Source organism: Mangifera indica, chromosome 11 (assembly GCF_011075055.1).
Source record: "Mangifera indica cultivar Alphonso chromosome 11, CATAS_Mindica_2.1, whole genome shotgun sequence".
NCBI classification, from domain to species: Eukaryota; Viridiplantae; Streptophyta; class Magnoliopsida; order Sapindales; family Anacardiaceae; genus Mangifera; species Mangifera indica.
Window position 1 is genome coordinate 14,449,736 of NC_058147.1, and position 17,549 is coordinate 14,467,284.

Consider the following 17,549-nt stretch of genomic DNA (forward strand, 5'->3'; position numbering starts at 1 on the left):
GATGATAATGCATTAAATGATATCCTGATTTAGTTATTTTGTTTCTTAATTAGAAACTGAATCATAATAATATTTAATAGAGAAATTAATTAAAGTGACCCTTTAAGAGGGGATGTATACGAATATGTACTCATTACTTTATTCTTTTATTTTATATATATATATATATATATATATATATATATATATGAAAACCTTGATATTTACAATCAAACAAACATCACAAGAAGTTTTATTTATTAGATAATTGAGTATTGTTGGTTGGTGTGCTAGATTAATTTTTTATGTTTGTAGTGCATTTCTTAAATGATTAGTGTTATGTGCATGATGTTAGACAAACGTTGATGAGGTTGTGATATCATTCATAAAGATGTTTAGGGTTAATATTGTTGAACAGATACAAAAGATTAAACAAGAATTCAATGTAATTTGTAAAGTCAAAAAAAAAAAAAAATCTTATTAATAATCTGATAATTTGATCGACTGTTTTGAATGATAAGACTCGTGCCTTTATATGAGTTTATTTTCTTAACTAGACTATGAAAATTTACTAATATCGGTTTAACTAAAATTAAAAATATTAATTTATTCCAAATTCTAAGAAACTATGAGTCTGGGAAATAATATTAATAAACTTTAATAAAATTGAGTTTTTCTAAATAAATATTTCTAAAAACTTTTTATTATATTTAATAACTTCCTCAACTCAAAATAGGATTCTTGAAATTATTAAAAAAAAAATATTAATAAAATATTCAATTAATTAAACTAGATTAGGAAACTTGTCTCCACATGATTTGCCACCTCATGTCACATAAGCACACCACATTATTTTGTTATGTCATGTCAAACATGTCACGTCAATCACTCATTCTCCCTCTTGCTTCTAACTTGTTTCTTTAATGTGCTTATTCATTTTTCTCACCCAACCTCCTTCTTCCCTTAGAGCTTTTCTTGACTTGTTTTCTTTTTATAATTTAGTATTATTTTTCTTCCACAATTGGAATATCTTGATCCTCCATCATTCTTCCCTACAAAAAAGAAAAGAGACTCGTCCTCTAGTTATCATCATATAATGTACCATCTAAACATAAAAAAATATCATACCAAGTTTGAATCTTTCCTTTACTTGATTTAAATTTTGGTTCCAAATTTGTAATCATTCCATAATATTTTTCTTAAGTTGACTGGCAATCATGTAATTCTCTTTAAGAAATGTAACAAAGTCACCTTAATCAAAGTAGAGATCATCTTTATCAATAACTTGTGAGCCATTGGGTTGTGTAAGAGTGTAAAACAACCTCCTCTCTATATCTTCTTCATGCCCAGTGTTGGACATCTAACATGTCAAATTTTGTAAATCAAATTATAGGAAATTACTTACCCAAATTTGATTTTGTATTCGAGATGCATCCAAAGCATTCCAACTACATGATTTTTACAACACGATTTGCTCTCACGCACTTTGTATTTGGATTCTAGAGGAGACCTTTTGGTGGCCTTGTATTTTGGTTTTATGTTTTTTCTTTCTTGGGAGGAAAGAATGATTTTTGTCACTTTTTCATTTGGTAGTTTTATGATATTTTTATATATGTTCAAATGCCTTTAAACCACCCTTCTGATTGCCCAACTGCAGTTAATTCCAAATGGGTCGGGTCGACCCGTCATAGGTGGATATAAACCCAATATCTCCACTTACATATAACAGGAGATCGAATCAAATACTTACACATAAAAATCTTATATAATAGTACATTTCATACTTGCAAATGTGTTGTGCGATATTACAAACAACCTGTATTTAAGAACTAATTATTTTGCATCTATTAGAAATAACATATCTTTTTTCAACCTAGAAAAAAGATATAATAGATCATTAGTCTCGTTGTGCCCAGACCCTAGTTAGTAAAACTGTGTATGATCGGCGTTTCTATTTAATTCACGTATTAAATATAATGTTTAGAATTTTTGAATCTGAAACATATTAAATGCACATTTCATAAGTTTCTCATATTAAAGGCATATTAAACGGTCATTTTATTCGTTTTTTCTTTTTTTGAATTGTTAAGGAATCCAAAACGAAGTAGTTTTGATGCCTAAATTTAAAGTATGAAAGTGTTCCTTTAATTTTCAATTAATTACCATAGTGCTGAGAAAAAAAAACATATTTTTTTCAAACATCTAACCTCTTCATTTATCACATTAGGTTCATACTCATTACTGCAATTAAAATTTTTTCATATAATTTTTTTACACCAAATTGATTTTTTTTTTTGTCAAGCTCAACTCTTCATCTTCATTATTCTCAGAAAAGGTAAACTTTTATTGTATTGTTTTTTACTTGTTTGTAACTTCATCATATTTATAATTCCTTTAATATTTGATATATGAATTAATTTGAGACATCGATCGTTTATTAATGTTGTTACATATTCACTTGGTGGTCAATTAAATATTTTACATATAAATTGTTATATTTATTTTAACCAGAGATTCTATAAAAAGTGCTAAAATTATTATTTATATTACCATATTTTTAAATACATATTATTGACGATGTATCATATTACACTCGTATATACACGTTTCGAATTTTTCCCATATCTAAATTTTATGACTATTTTTTTATAAACGTATTTTTTACCATTCATCGTATCATGCCCGTATAATTCTCATACAGGTTTTTTTCTAGTACTCGTATTTACGAACTAGCTCCTTTTAATCTTTTATTATTATTATGTTATTTTTCTATATGTCCATGATCAAATCCATTCTCTTTTATAAGTAACAAGGTTGGTCAATCAAGGGATACACGTAATATATATAAGTCTTTCTCTTTTATTGAAAATTCTCAATTTAAACTTAGTTGTTTTTCTAGTTATATTTCATAGACCGAATTGTGTGTGCCCATAGATGTTAAACTAAGATAGCAATACTAAAAATAAATATTAAATAACAACAAAGAGTCTAAAGGTACTGAAATAAGGAAATCCTCATAAAGTCTTAGAAAGTAAGGAAGTAGGGATTTATTCTCTCACTATTTCTATTGGTCGTCTTACTTATGCACATATAGTATGAAACATGTGTTACAGTATACATTCTCCACAAATGTCATACATTAACACTATACAAATCTTGGTTCAGTTGCTACACCTAGTGTCTAATTTGAGTTCTTACTCATTTTCACAGTTACAAGTATTTATCAAGAACTCACATCTAACATCCACAAGTTATTCGGACGTAGAAAATTCAAATTGATCATTATCAAATGTATTTATCCATGATCTCATCTTGATAAATCATCAATATGACATTTCGATTAATAATTCATTTCTCGAGCAACTTGTCTCTTCTTTATGCACTTTCTCAGCATTATCTTTCTCAAGAATTATGTCTTATCTTTGCATACGCTCTCAATGCCAAAGGTAATTGCTTGTGTAAGTAAGTCAATCTCTAACTTGTGTAACATTATAATCTTATTGAGCTTTCAAACAAAACGATGTATATATAGTAAAACACCAAGAATTTGGAGATGCAAATTTAAAATAGAATGAACTTAAATTCATGATTTTCGACGTTATGTTACGAGTACAATATATAAACTCAACAACTTATTAATCACAATCTATGCAATCCAAGAGATTTAACATATGCAAGATATATATCTTTTGAAGCAAGTTTGGTCAAAGGATCAGTGATTATATGATGTATAAAAATATATTGTACTCTCACTTCCCTCTTGAAATGATATGTTCTTACAAAATAGTACCTATTATCAATATATTTGGCTCTACTATAAAATTTGATATCTTTTATAAAAAGTATCTCAACTTAATTACGACAATGGACAATTATTACTGCAACTATATCATCTTATATATCTAGATTCACGAAGAATCTTCTTAACCAAATAGTTTATTGCATAATCATTGAACATGATAAATACTCAAACTCTATTGTGGATAAGACTATGCACGTTATTTTTTTATTGTTCTATGATATAAGCCCTTTTTGGAGTAATAATGCATAACCAGAAGTAGATTTGTGTTGGTCTAAATCACCCCTTCAACTGATATTTAAATAGTCAATTAAAAGTAAATTTGATCCTTGATAAGATAAAAAATAGGCCAAACAACTATTTCCCACCCAAGGTATGCTGTAATGACAAGTTTCCACCCTTTAACTATGGAAACACTAAATACCCACCCATAGCCGGTTAAATTTAACAGAACCTTAACGCCTGAAAATTTTATCTCTTTTTGTCCCCCTAAACTTTAAAAACTAAAATTTTCCCTTAGCCTAAGTTTTAAAAAACGGCAGTTTCACCCTAGGGTTTGGTTTTGAAATCTCCGACAACATCTTTGGCTCCATTGCCGACGACCTCTCTCTCCCGAAGCATCCTCTCCTTCCGAAGATCTCTTTCCTCCCATTTGGAGGGTCGATCGACGTCAGAGACATCTTAGGAGACGAGACGAAGTTTTCTGTCTCCCAAGGCGTCTCTGACATCAATCGACCCTCCAAATGGGAGCAAAGAGATTGCCAGAAGGAGAGGATGCTTCGGGAGGGAGAGGCCGTCGGCAATAGAGCCAGAGATATCGTCGAAGATTTCAAAACCAAACCCTAAGGTGAAACTGTCATTTTTTAAAACTTAGGCTAGGGGAAAATTTTAGTTTTCAAAGTTTAGGGGGGCAAAAATAGATTATATTTTAGTTTATTTTTTAATATTATAGAGAAAATAGTAATTTTACCCTTACCACCATTATTTTTAACTAGCCATGGGTAGGTATTTGGTGTTTCCATAGTTAAAGGGTGGAAACTTGTCATTATAGCATACCTTGTGTGGGAAATAGTCGTTTGGCCTAAAAAATAATCCACAATATCCTTTAGATATATCAATATCCTCTTGATAGCCTTCTAGTATGTTTTTCCAAGATTTGACTAATATACACTAACTAGCGTGATAATAGAATAAATATCTAGGCATATACACATTATAGTATACATAAGACATCCAATAATATTTGAATAGGATATTTTTGACATTTCTCTTCGTTCATTTTGAGTTTTAAGATATATCTCTCCACTTAATAATTTGTCATTTTACACGAGTAACAATGGATTTATAGTTTACCGTATTGAATTATTCTAGAATTTTTTGAATATAATACTCTTACGATAAAATCAAAAGTTTCTTTAAACAATCCCTCTTGATTTTAATTCCTAATATGTAATCTATTTCACCATTATCCTTTATGTCAAAATTAATAGATAACCAACCTTTGATTGTCATCATATATTTCAAATCGTTTCTAACTGTCAACACATTATCATGTACAAAGATAGAGTTGTAAACTTTTGTCATTAAACTTTTTGATATAAATATAGTGGTCTTGATCAATCGTTTTAAAATCATAAGATATTGTAGCCGTATAAAATTTCAATTACCATTATCTAGATGATTATTTTAGGTCAATTATTGATTTTTGAAGCTTGCATACTTTGTGTTTCTGATCCTTAACAATGAAACCTGCTAGTTGTTTTGTGTAGATTTTTTGGTCAAATTTCCACTAAGGAAAGTTGTCTTGATATTCAGTTAATGCAACTCTAAATCCAAATGTGCTATTATAATTAGAATTAAATGGATTGAAGTAAATCTTACAACTAGTGTGCTTTTTACTGAGTATAGTGTATTGCCAAAAAGCGGGTTTTAAATATACTATTGAGTTGTTCGTCTTATGTTTGAATTTAAGAATCTATATGTTTCCAAAGGGTTTTTAATCTAGTGATAAGTCAACCAAGCTCCAGACTTGGTGTATTTTCATGTGTTTTATCTCTTTTTCTAATGCATTTACTTATTTTTTCCTTATCAGGGGATGAGAAAGTTTCATTTATGATTTTAGGTTCTTCATCATCTTGGGGAGTAATAATGAAAATCTTGTTTTCAATTTCAAAAGCATTGCTTGGGAACTCAAAAGTCCACTCTTATGCAATTAAAGATAATCGTTTCTACTATTTGAAATAAATTGGAGCTCAATTTCATTGTTCCCACTTAGTTGAAATGGATAAGACAAACAATTGAGGATTATTGTTCCTATTATCTAAAATAAGGTAGAGCTTAATCTCATTTGCTTCTATTGTCTAAAACAGGTAAATGTATTATCTTTTAGGATTCAACTAATGGTTGTTGAGATTTACTTATTCCTCAATCATCTTTCATCACATATAATGATGACCTATATCAATATCACTCTTATTAAGAAAAAAACATCCTCTATGAATGTAACATCTCAGGATATAAATTTAGTTAATTTTTTAGTGGAATCCTCTCCAATGAACATATACCTTTTGGAGTGTTTATTGTATCTTATAAAGATACATTTCTATCCGCTCAGTCCTAATTTCTAAAAATTATAAGAAGAGTCATGGAAATTTGTTGCTAACCCTTAAGGTTGTAATGCATTTAGATCAGACTTTCTACTTGTCCATAACTTACAAAGAGTGGACGCAACTAATTTAATAGACAGATGGTTAAATGTATACGCAACAGATAATAACATATCCCCTCAAAATTGTATTGCAGGATTTGTCTATTCCATCATTAACCTAAACATTTTTTATGAAGTTTACTTTCTCCTCTTCGTTGTACTAATTTATAGTGGAGTTCTTAGAATTGTTAGTTGTCTTACTATTTTTTTATTACACAATTCATTGAACTTTTCAATCTCATTTATATAGTATTTAAAGCAGTCTATTGCTTGTAACAATACTAAATCAAGTATAGTTATCTATAAAAACAATGATATATAAGGCAACATGCCTTCTTTTAACATTCATAGGACCATATATATTTGAATATACAAATTGCAAAGGAAGTTCAACTCTTACAGTTTTGTCAAATAGTTTTCTACTAATTTTTCCAACTAGATAATGCTCATATGTAGATAATCCAAGTTTTGTGAAAGTTCTTAAAAAACTTTCATAGGCCAATCTATACATTCTATCTTGGCCAAAATGTCATAATCTAACATCCCATAGATTTGCATTTACATCCATACTATTGAGAATAACAAATAATGAAAAACTAACATTATTATTATCATAATAAAGGGTGTCTAATACCATAAAAACATTCAACAACAAACCAAATCCATATAAATCACTACTATTATATATTTTGATAAACAACCTAGAAAAATTTAAATTATATCTTAGTTTAAGTAGAATAAACACTAAAATTAAAATTCATCGAATGTCTTAAGCATATAAGATTTTATGTAGGTATACGATTCAACTACTTTGCAAAACTAATTTGTGCGTGTCTCTCACTCTTACTTCAACCCTTATGTTGTTACCTACATAAATCAATCTCGTCTCTTACAGAATTCAACAAATTTATACAAAAGCTTCTTTGTCATGAGCTACATGGTTTATGGCTCATGATTCCACAATCCATATAGGATGAGATTCAATTAATTGCATAATATTGAAAACTAAAGTTTTATCACTTAATATAGATTCAAAGAATATTTTTTTCAACTTTGTGCATTCACGAGTGAAATAACCATTTGTTGCTACAATTATAACATCTCATCTTACTTTTATCTCTCTTTCCAGCACATTTCCCCTCTTTCATTGAAATTGCGTATTCTCATTTTTAGAGCCTTGTACACTCTCCTTCCTCTTCTCGAACTTGTGCTATTTACTTTTAAAGCCAGAAAAAACTCTTGAAACTTGACTCTACAAAATATGCATGAGCATTTGGTCCAGCTATCTGAAAGTGTTAGTCCTTTAGCTTAATGTGGTGAGAAATATTAGTGAAAGTATTTATATTCTTATTGTGAATCATATGCATCTTCATATGTTCCTGCCAATTAGGAAAAGATCATAATATTGTATGAACCTATTGTTTATTTGTCAGGTTGTGCCTGCTAACTTCAGTGTCATAATCATATTTGATATGTCCCTTAGATGTTGTTTCATCGACTTGTTAGGGGCATTGTTATATCTGTTAAATTTGATGGTCAACAATGTTAGTTGAGGGACTATAGTTCTTCCAAATTTTTCTTAAAAAAAAAAAAATCCTTCCAACGTATACAGTTAAGCTTTAATGGTATTCATATACCAAATCATCATTCATGATAGAGATATGTATAATTTGGTTCAAACCATAAAACCAGACTAAACAATTCAAAAATTACGGTTTGGTTTGGATTATAAAACGGTTTGATTTGGGTTGAAAATTTTTTGAAAAATGATTTACGATTTTGGTTACGATTTGAACTATTTTCAAACCAAATCAAACCGTAAACCATATATATATAATTATTATTATTATATTATATATAAAAAATATTTTATTTTATAAAAATTATTAAAACCTTACCTACCCCAAACTTTCTTTTTAGCCTTATCTCATCGCTAGAATCCATAGTTCTATCACTATCGTTTTGGTCTCAGTCATCATCTGAAGCATCGGTCAACTTGTCGTCGATCAACTCATCGTCTCAAGTTGGCTTGATTATGGGTTTTTGTTTGTAAACATTGACATTTAATTAGCCTAATGTATATATGTATAGAATAATCTCTTTAATTAATGTTAGTATGATATTATCTAATGTATAGTTTATCAAATTTTGTAAATGGAAGATATCAATGATAAGTTCTCACTAGGAAAGGAAGGAAGTTCATCTTTCTTACCTCAAGTTGAGAGCAATGATAGTGGTTCTTTAGTAACAAAAAAAAAAAATTATGAAGGAAAGATCTAAGGTGTGGGAGCATTTTACTAAGTTTGAATCTAATGTGGAAAGCAAATGCAAATGCAATTATTGTGGTCAAGTGTATAAGTGTTCCCTAAAAAATCTTGGAACAAGTACACTAAAAAAATCACTTGTCTAGGTGTAAGAAAAATCCCCTAAATAATGTGAATAAAGTAAACCCCAAGTAAAAAATATGGAAGTATAATGTTGTTGAAGGAGAAAGTGCAGCTGGTAGTGTAAATTCAGAAAAATTTGATCAATTTTTATTCAGAAAAACCCTAGAAAAAATTATCATAGTGGATGAACTTGCTTTTAAGTTTGTTGAAGGGGAAAGGTTTAAGGATTTTTTTTGGGAAATGCAACTTAGATTTCAAGTTCCATCATGTATTACAATTGTAGAGATGCTTATGAGATTTTTATAAAGGAACTAGAGAAGTTAAAAAGATTCATAAAGAATAATTGTAATAGGATTTCTCTTACCACTGACACGTAGACATCTTTACAAAGGATTAATTACATGTGCATCACATGTCATTTCATTGATAATGATTGGCAATTGCATAAGAAAATTTTGAATTTTTTTCCCATCACTAGTTACACTAGTCAATTAATCGAGAAAGCAATTAAGAAATGTTTGCTTAAATGAGGTATTGAAAAAGTGATGGGTATCACAATTGATAATGTCAAGTCTAATGATTACTATGGGATAATAAACAAATAGGGTGAAAGTGTCTTAGGGGGACAATATTTGCATGTGCGGGTGCACACATTGTCAACTTGATTATTAAGGATGGTTTGGAATTAGCAGAAAATCATATTGCTTGCATTCGAATTGTAGAGAGATATGTTCGACAGTCTCCAACTAGATTGCAAAAGTTCACATCATGTGTTGAGGAAAAGAAAATTTAGAGTAAAAATTTGTTATGCCTAGATATACCCGTTAGATGGAACTCTACATATTTGATATTGGATACAACCCAAAAGTTTCAAAAGGCCTTCAAAAGGTTCACAAAAAATGAGTCTTATTTTTCTAAACAACTTAAAGAATCACTAAAATCTAACGAAACTAGTGAATCTAATGAATCTAATGCTTGGGATGGTTTAAAGAGGCCACCAATTGATGTGGATTAGAATAAATCTAAACAATTGACCATATTGTTAGAAATCTTTTATGACCTAACACTTCATGTATCTATAACATCATATGTAACTTCGAACTTATATTTTCATAAGATTAGTAATGTGTTTTTCTCCTAAGAGAGTGGAGTTTAAGTGACAACTTTGATTTTTCTTCAATGACATGGAAAATGGAAGAGAAATGTGACAAGTATTGGAGAAATCCAAGGAATCTAAATGTTTTGTTGTTTGTGGGTATAGTTCTTGATCCTCGATACAAACTTGAATATGTGAATTTTGAAATTTCTCAATTCTATGATGATGATGTGGCTATTTTCGTCTAACGTAATGTGAAATCAACTTTGAATGATTTATTTGATGAGTACAGAAAGTCAATTGTGCAAACAAGTGCAACTACCATAAGTTTTGATTCAAGTCAACAAATTGAGACTTAAAGAGGATTAACAAAAGATTTGTTTCTTAGAAATCTATTTAAGAAGTATAAGGCAAACCAAAGTATTGTGGAAAACAAAAGTGAGTTAGATAAGCATTTGGAGAAGGATCTTGAAGAGGATAGTGTTTCTTTTGACATTTTGACTTGGTGGAAATTAAATAGCTCTTGATTTTTAAGTATTGCACAAATTGTTCGAGATGTATTAGTAATGGCTATCTCCACAATTGTGTCTGAGTCTGCATTTAGTATGGGAGGTTGCATTCTTGATTCCTTTCAGACATCTTTATCTCTAAAGATTGTACAAGCTCTCACATGTACAGAAGATTGGCTTCGTCATGTCCCTAAAGGTAATATGGATGAATCACTCATAGATGTAGAACAGTTAGAGAAAGATAAATGTCACTTCTTTTAAATATATAATTTTAATTACATTATTATATATTTATACCTCAATATGAAGTTTAATTTAAATTGGATTGTCTTTCTAATAGATATTGCAAAGTTCTCAATGAATGATTTTGGTGCACGATCTGAAAACGATATTTAAAAACATGTCTTTAGAAAGACAAGGTACTTCTTTCAATAAGACATGTTTGATTATGAATTTTAATTGATTCTATATTTTTGCTTGTATTTTGTTTTGATTATGATGTTATTATAAATTATGTTGTGTTTATGATGTTATTATTTCTTTTTTCTTTTACACATGAAATTTTTCTACTTAGTGAGGGTTGTTTGTTTGTTTTGTTAACCTTTTATCTTAGTTTTTCTTCTAGAGGAGGGTGAAATGCATTTTGGTGTTAGTTGTTTTATTTGGCCCATTTTATATCATTTTGTCTACAAGTGCATTTACTAGGAATTAGATTGAAGAAAATGGCAAGTGACCTTATTTAAATGGGTAATCTGTTATGCATAGTTTTCTGTAATCTTGTTGATGTTGAAACATTTATTGAAGAAAAGAAGCAATCTCTTTTGGTCAAACCCCAGGGAAGAAGGGCATATTTTGTTCGTGTTGTGCAAGCAATTATAGATAGTTATGAGAAATCAAAGAAACAAGATCGGGTTGATTCCAATTCTAGTGAAGAAGACAATTTAGCAAATGGTGGGAATTCAGTGGAGTATCTGCATGTTTTGGATTGGAGGACCGAACAGAAGCTTTTGAAGCAACACTTGATACGCGATTGAAACCTTCAAATTCTATTATAGGTAATCGTTTTTCTCAATGATTGTAATTCTTTAGTTATGTTGGAAATAATTAAACATGTCAGGATCGAATTCTATGAAATCTGTAAATAGAGATATGTGTATCCAGAGTAATTTTTGATAAAGCTTCTTCAAATACGGCTCAAGGTATTGACGTTAATCTATTTCCATGACGTCATTTGCCCATGTACTGATTTTCAATTAGAGAGACAAAATCTATGTATTACATTGGTAAGAGAAGACTCGAGAGAATTCTGTTTTCTAATAATAAAAATTAGTGTAATCTATATTTTGGAGAGGCAGTTAGGACTTTATATAAGAGTCCAATTGTCAAATATTAACTGCCAAAAACTACCCTTTTACAATTAAGAAAATCGGATTGGGTCAACTCGTTATGGGTGGACCCGTATCCAATACCTCCCATTCACACATGATGGAAGATTCGAACCAAATGTTTAGCCATAAAAATCCCATATAACAGTATGTTTCATGCATAGTCATAGGTTCCAAGCTAAGATAGAAACACTAAGAGTAAATATCGAACAATAGTAAAGAATCACAGGGTACTAACATGAGGTAGTCCTCATAAAATCTCACACAATGAGGGAGCAGAGATTCATTTTCTCACTACTTTAACTAGTTGTCCTACTTATACACATATAGTATGAATTATATGCTACAGTGTGTATTTTCTCAAATATCATTCACAACACTGTATAGATCTTAGTTCAGTCACTACACCCAGCATTTAACCTGAGTTCTTAATCATCTTCACACTTGTAGATATTTATCTATATTAAGAACTCACATTTGACATTCATAAGTTATTTAGATATGGGGAATCCAAATCAGTCATTTTCAAATATATCTATTCATGACCTCATCTTAATCAATCATCAAAGTGACATTTTAAACTTTGATAAATCTTTTCTTGAGAAATTTGTCTCTCATTGGTATGTTCTCTTAGTATCACATTTCTCAAGAATAATGTCTCATCTTTGCGTGCTCTCTCAGTGCTAAAGACGATTACTCATGTGAGTGAGCTAATCTCTAATTTGTCTAACATTACTATCTTGTTGAGCTAAAAACGATATGTATGCAGTGAAAACCCAAGAATTTTGGGATACAAGTTCAAAACATAAAGTGAACTTGAATTCATAGCTTTTGACGTTGTGTCACCAGTACAATATATATATAAGCTCAACACTCATCAATCATAGTCTACGCAATCCAAGAAATTTAACATGTGCAAGATATACTTTTCTTGGAACAATCTTGGCCAAAGGATCAGTGATCATACAATGCGTAAAATTATATTGTACATTTATTTCCCTCTTGGAAATGAAGTCTCTTATTACGTTATCTAGTGTCGATACGTTTGGTTATTTTATAAAAATTCAAGATCTTTTATTTCAACAGACAACTATTGCTTTGGCAATATCGTCTTGTTTACTCAGGTTTATGAAGAATCTTCTTAACCAAATAGTTTCTTGCATATTTACTGAACTGGCTATATACTAGGCTTTCGATGTGGATACGACTACCCATCTCTATTTCTAATTGCTCCAAGATATAGGCCTTTTTGGAGTAAGAAAGCATAACCATAATTTAATTTACGTTGCTCTAAACTCTTTCTCCAAGTGGCATCTCAATAGCCAATCAAACACAAGTTCGATTCTTAATTACATAATCAATCATCCACAGAGCTTTTTAAAAATATCAAAATTCTACACATAGTCTTTCAGTGCTCTTTTCAACATTTACTTATATCGACTAACCAACCCAATAACAAAAATAAATATTTGGGTATATACATACCATAGCATACATAATGCATATAATGGCTTCTAAATAGGTACCCTTTGACATTTCTCTGCTTCTATCTTAAGTTTTGAGACATATCTTTTTTGCTCAATAATTCATCATTTAACATAGAAATATCAACGAGTTCATAATATACCATACTGGGTTGTTCTAGAATCTTTTGAATATTATACTCTTACGATAGAGTCAAAAGTTTTTTTGAACAATTCCTCTAGATTTAAATTTATAATATGTAATCTGTTTTCCCACATCTTGCAAGTCAAAAAATATGGACGACCATCCTTTGATGATTATCACTTCAAATCATTTTTAGCTATCTATACATTATCACACACATTGATAAAATTACAAATTTGTCATCAGACTTTGTCAATTAGACATGATAGTCTTGATTAATCACTTCAAGCTCATAAGATATTAACACTTATGAAATCATTTCAAATTTCAAATGCCAGTATCTGGATGACAATTTTAGGTCATTCAACGTCTTTGAAGCTTGCACACTTCGTGCTTCAGACCTATAACAATGATAGCTATATCTCGTTTCATGTAGATTTTTTTATCACGTTTTTCACTAAAGAAAAATTGTCTGGACATTCTTCTGGTGTAATTCTAAATTCAAATGTGTTATTATAGCTAGAATCAAACATGTTGAAGTAAATTTTATAACAAAAATATCATTCTACACAATTTATACCTTCTCATTAGGTATAGGTTTTCACTACAAAGCGAAATTGTATCTATTTATTGAGTTATCCGCCTTACGACTAATTCAGAAAATTCATTCCTAATGAATTTTCGATTCGGTGGTAAGTCATTCAAAACTTAAATTGGTTTGTTTTCTTTGTATTTCATCTCTTCTTCCAATGCATTTTAGAATTTTCTTATTAATGGATGAGACAATTATTCAGAGTCTTCATCATCTTAGAGAATGGTTGTGAAAATCTCGTTTTCACTTTAAAAATGTCACTTGAATACTTATAGATGTCCACTCCAATGCAATTGAGAATTAATGCTTCCATTATCTGAAATAGATTAAAGTTTAATCTCAATGCTTCTACTAGGTTAAGATGAATAAAGCAAACAATTGAGGATCATTATTCCCACTATTCGAAATAGGTTGGGGCTCAATTGCATTTACTTCCATTATTTAGAATAAGTATAGGTCTTATTTTTTAGGACTCAACTAATGGTCGTTAAGATATACCCTTCCTCGTTCTTTTCTCATCTTATTCAGATGAAACCTTTTATCATCATCATCCCTATTAAGAAAAATATCCTCTATGAATGTAGTATTTCTAATACAAGTTCAGTTAATCTTCCAACGGAATCCTCCCTAATGAACATATATTCTTTGAAGTGCTCAGTGTATCTGATAAAGATATATTCATTTCTTCTCAGTCCCAATTGTTCAAACTTATGGAAAAAGCTATGGGTAGACATTACTAACCACTAAGATTGCAATCAATTAACTCAGATTTTCTACCTAATTATAACTCATAGGGAGTGGAAGCAACTAGATTAATAGGCAATCAGTTAAGTACACAAGCAATAATAAACATCATATCATCGCAACGTGACTTGACGTTTCGCTTGCGCCTTCGTTGACTTAACCATTTCCGATAGAGTTCAATTACTCTTCTTTGCCACATTGGTTTATTGCGAAGTTTGGGAATTACTATTTACCATACTATTTCTTTTTCATTACTCAATTCCTTGAATTTTTTGGACAAATGCTCAAGATTTCGTTAAGTTCTTAAAGCTCTTATCTATTTTGTCTAATTGATTTTCAACCTCAATTATATATAGTGTCTAAAACAGTCTACTACTTTTGACTTATATGAGATCAAGTAAACAAAACTGAATCATCACTAGTAATGAACTATGAGATATATTCTCAAACTTTACATTCATAGGAAAATATATATCTAAGTTTATATATTGTAAAAGAAGTCAAACTCTTATACCTTTGTCGAATGGTTTTCTAGAAGTTTTTTTAATTAGACAATGCTTACATATAAACAGTTCTATTTATGTGAAAGTTTCAAATAAAGTTTCATAGACTAATTTATTCAACCCATTTTGGCCAACATGTCCTAATTCAACATTATTAGAATGTAAAGTGACAAACACCATACAACCATTCAACCAACAAACCAAATCTATAGAAACCAATTCTATCACATTTCAATAAAATACCCAGAGAAATTCAAATTATATTCTAGTTTAAGAAGAATAAGTACTTTGACCAAGATTTGTTGAATATTTGGAGCATATTAGATTTCGTGTAGCTATAGGATTTGACCACCTCGTAAAACTCATTTGCTTGTGTTTATTCCTCTCACAACAACTCTTATGTTGTTGCTTACATATATCCAATTCACTTTATTCAAAATTTGACATAAATCTATTAAAGATATTCTATCATGAACTACTTGGTCGGTGGCTTCTGAGTCCATAATCCACGTAAGATAATACTCAATTAATATCATAGTACTAGAAAATAAAGTTTCATCACTTTATGTTGAATAAGATTATCATTTTCAGCTCCGTTCATTCACAGGCGTTATAATTCTCATTGCTTCTATTGCAATTATTCATCTTGTTTCCGTATTTTTTTTTCTAGTACTTTTGCCATTCTTCTCATTTTAATTCATTAATCTTATTCTTTGAGCATTATACGATCTCCTTCCTGTATTAGGACTTAAGTCACTCACTTTTAAAACTTGATTCTGCAACGTATGCACGAGTACTAAGTTCAGCTGCCTCAAGAGCGCTTGTCCTCTAATTCTATGTGGCAAGAACAACTAACAGAAGTCCTTCTTTTCTCATTGTGGGTCATATATACCTTTATACGCTCGTACTATCAGAAAAAGATCATTTTTCTAAATGAACTTACTATTCATGTATCAGGTTCTGCATAGCTGAATTTAGTTCTATAATCAGATTTGATATTAAATCAAATTCAACAATTAACTATCTTTATTTGGAGACTGCAATTCCTCCAAAATTTTCAATTAAAACCATACTTATGACATATGTAGTTGAATATTACTGGTACTCATATACTATATCGTTATTTATGAAACTGATTAAGATATCATACGAAGTGAGTCTTGTTTCTTACATGCGTGATGTACATTCACAACACATTTGTGTAAGACACTCATTTGGGTTTCTGTCTTTTAGTCGGTCACGACTCTATCTTAAAAGCTTTTTGCTCATCTAGGATATTGTGTATTTCAAATGTCACACATTGTAATTTTCTCTATTCAGTATTATTTTCATTCAAATCAGCCATCATTTTCAAAGATGTTATGGTTAACTAGATCACAGAGACATATCTATCAGACATAACTCTATCAAATACACATCAATTGTTGCAACTACATATTAAAATTTAAAATATCTCACATAAAACACAAAATTGAACGTTTAATATGTTCCCAATTGTCTTCCATGACACAAATATCTGACATTTTAAACTTTAATTTAATTGTGCTAATATTAATTCTGGATGATAATTTCATTAAATTATACCAATCTCAGAATTCTCACATTTAACAAATATATATGATACAATGAATGCATCATCTATTTTGACTACGACTATTTCATTAACCCATATTGATCTTTGAGTTTCTTTATCCATGATAAAGTCTCTATTACATTTGCGTTAAATCAAATGCCTTGCATTACGTTAACTCGGGAATAATGTCAAAGTAGTGGATATTCTTTTATACATTAGTAAGCATTGTTCTATAGTACGCTGTAATGAATCCACTCAGTCCCAAAAAGTTTCAAATTCTTGTCTCGAATAAAATCATTGATTACGGGGCTTATATTCACACATGGATATTATCTCTTTTTCAATTAAGAGAATTCAACAGAATATTGATAGTTTTGATATGCAATGTGATGGTCCCTAGTCAACAAATTTGCATGAAGTAGAAACATGTATTTCAAAATACCAATATATGTTTTCAAGAGTTAAAATTAAGATATTAAATGTCATTATGCACCGTAAAACCCATGGAACACATCTCATATACAAATTCCAGTACTACACAACTGCTAATACATCTCATAGGTTTCACATGCCAAGACGCACTGGAAATAGGTCTTCACGCACCAAAATAAGCTTATACGCTCCTTCATGCATCGAGACGATACTGCACGCACCTCCACGTGCCATA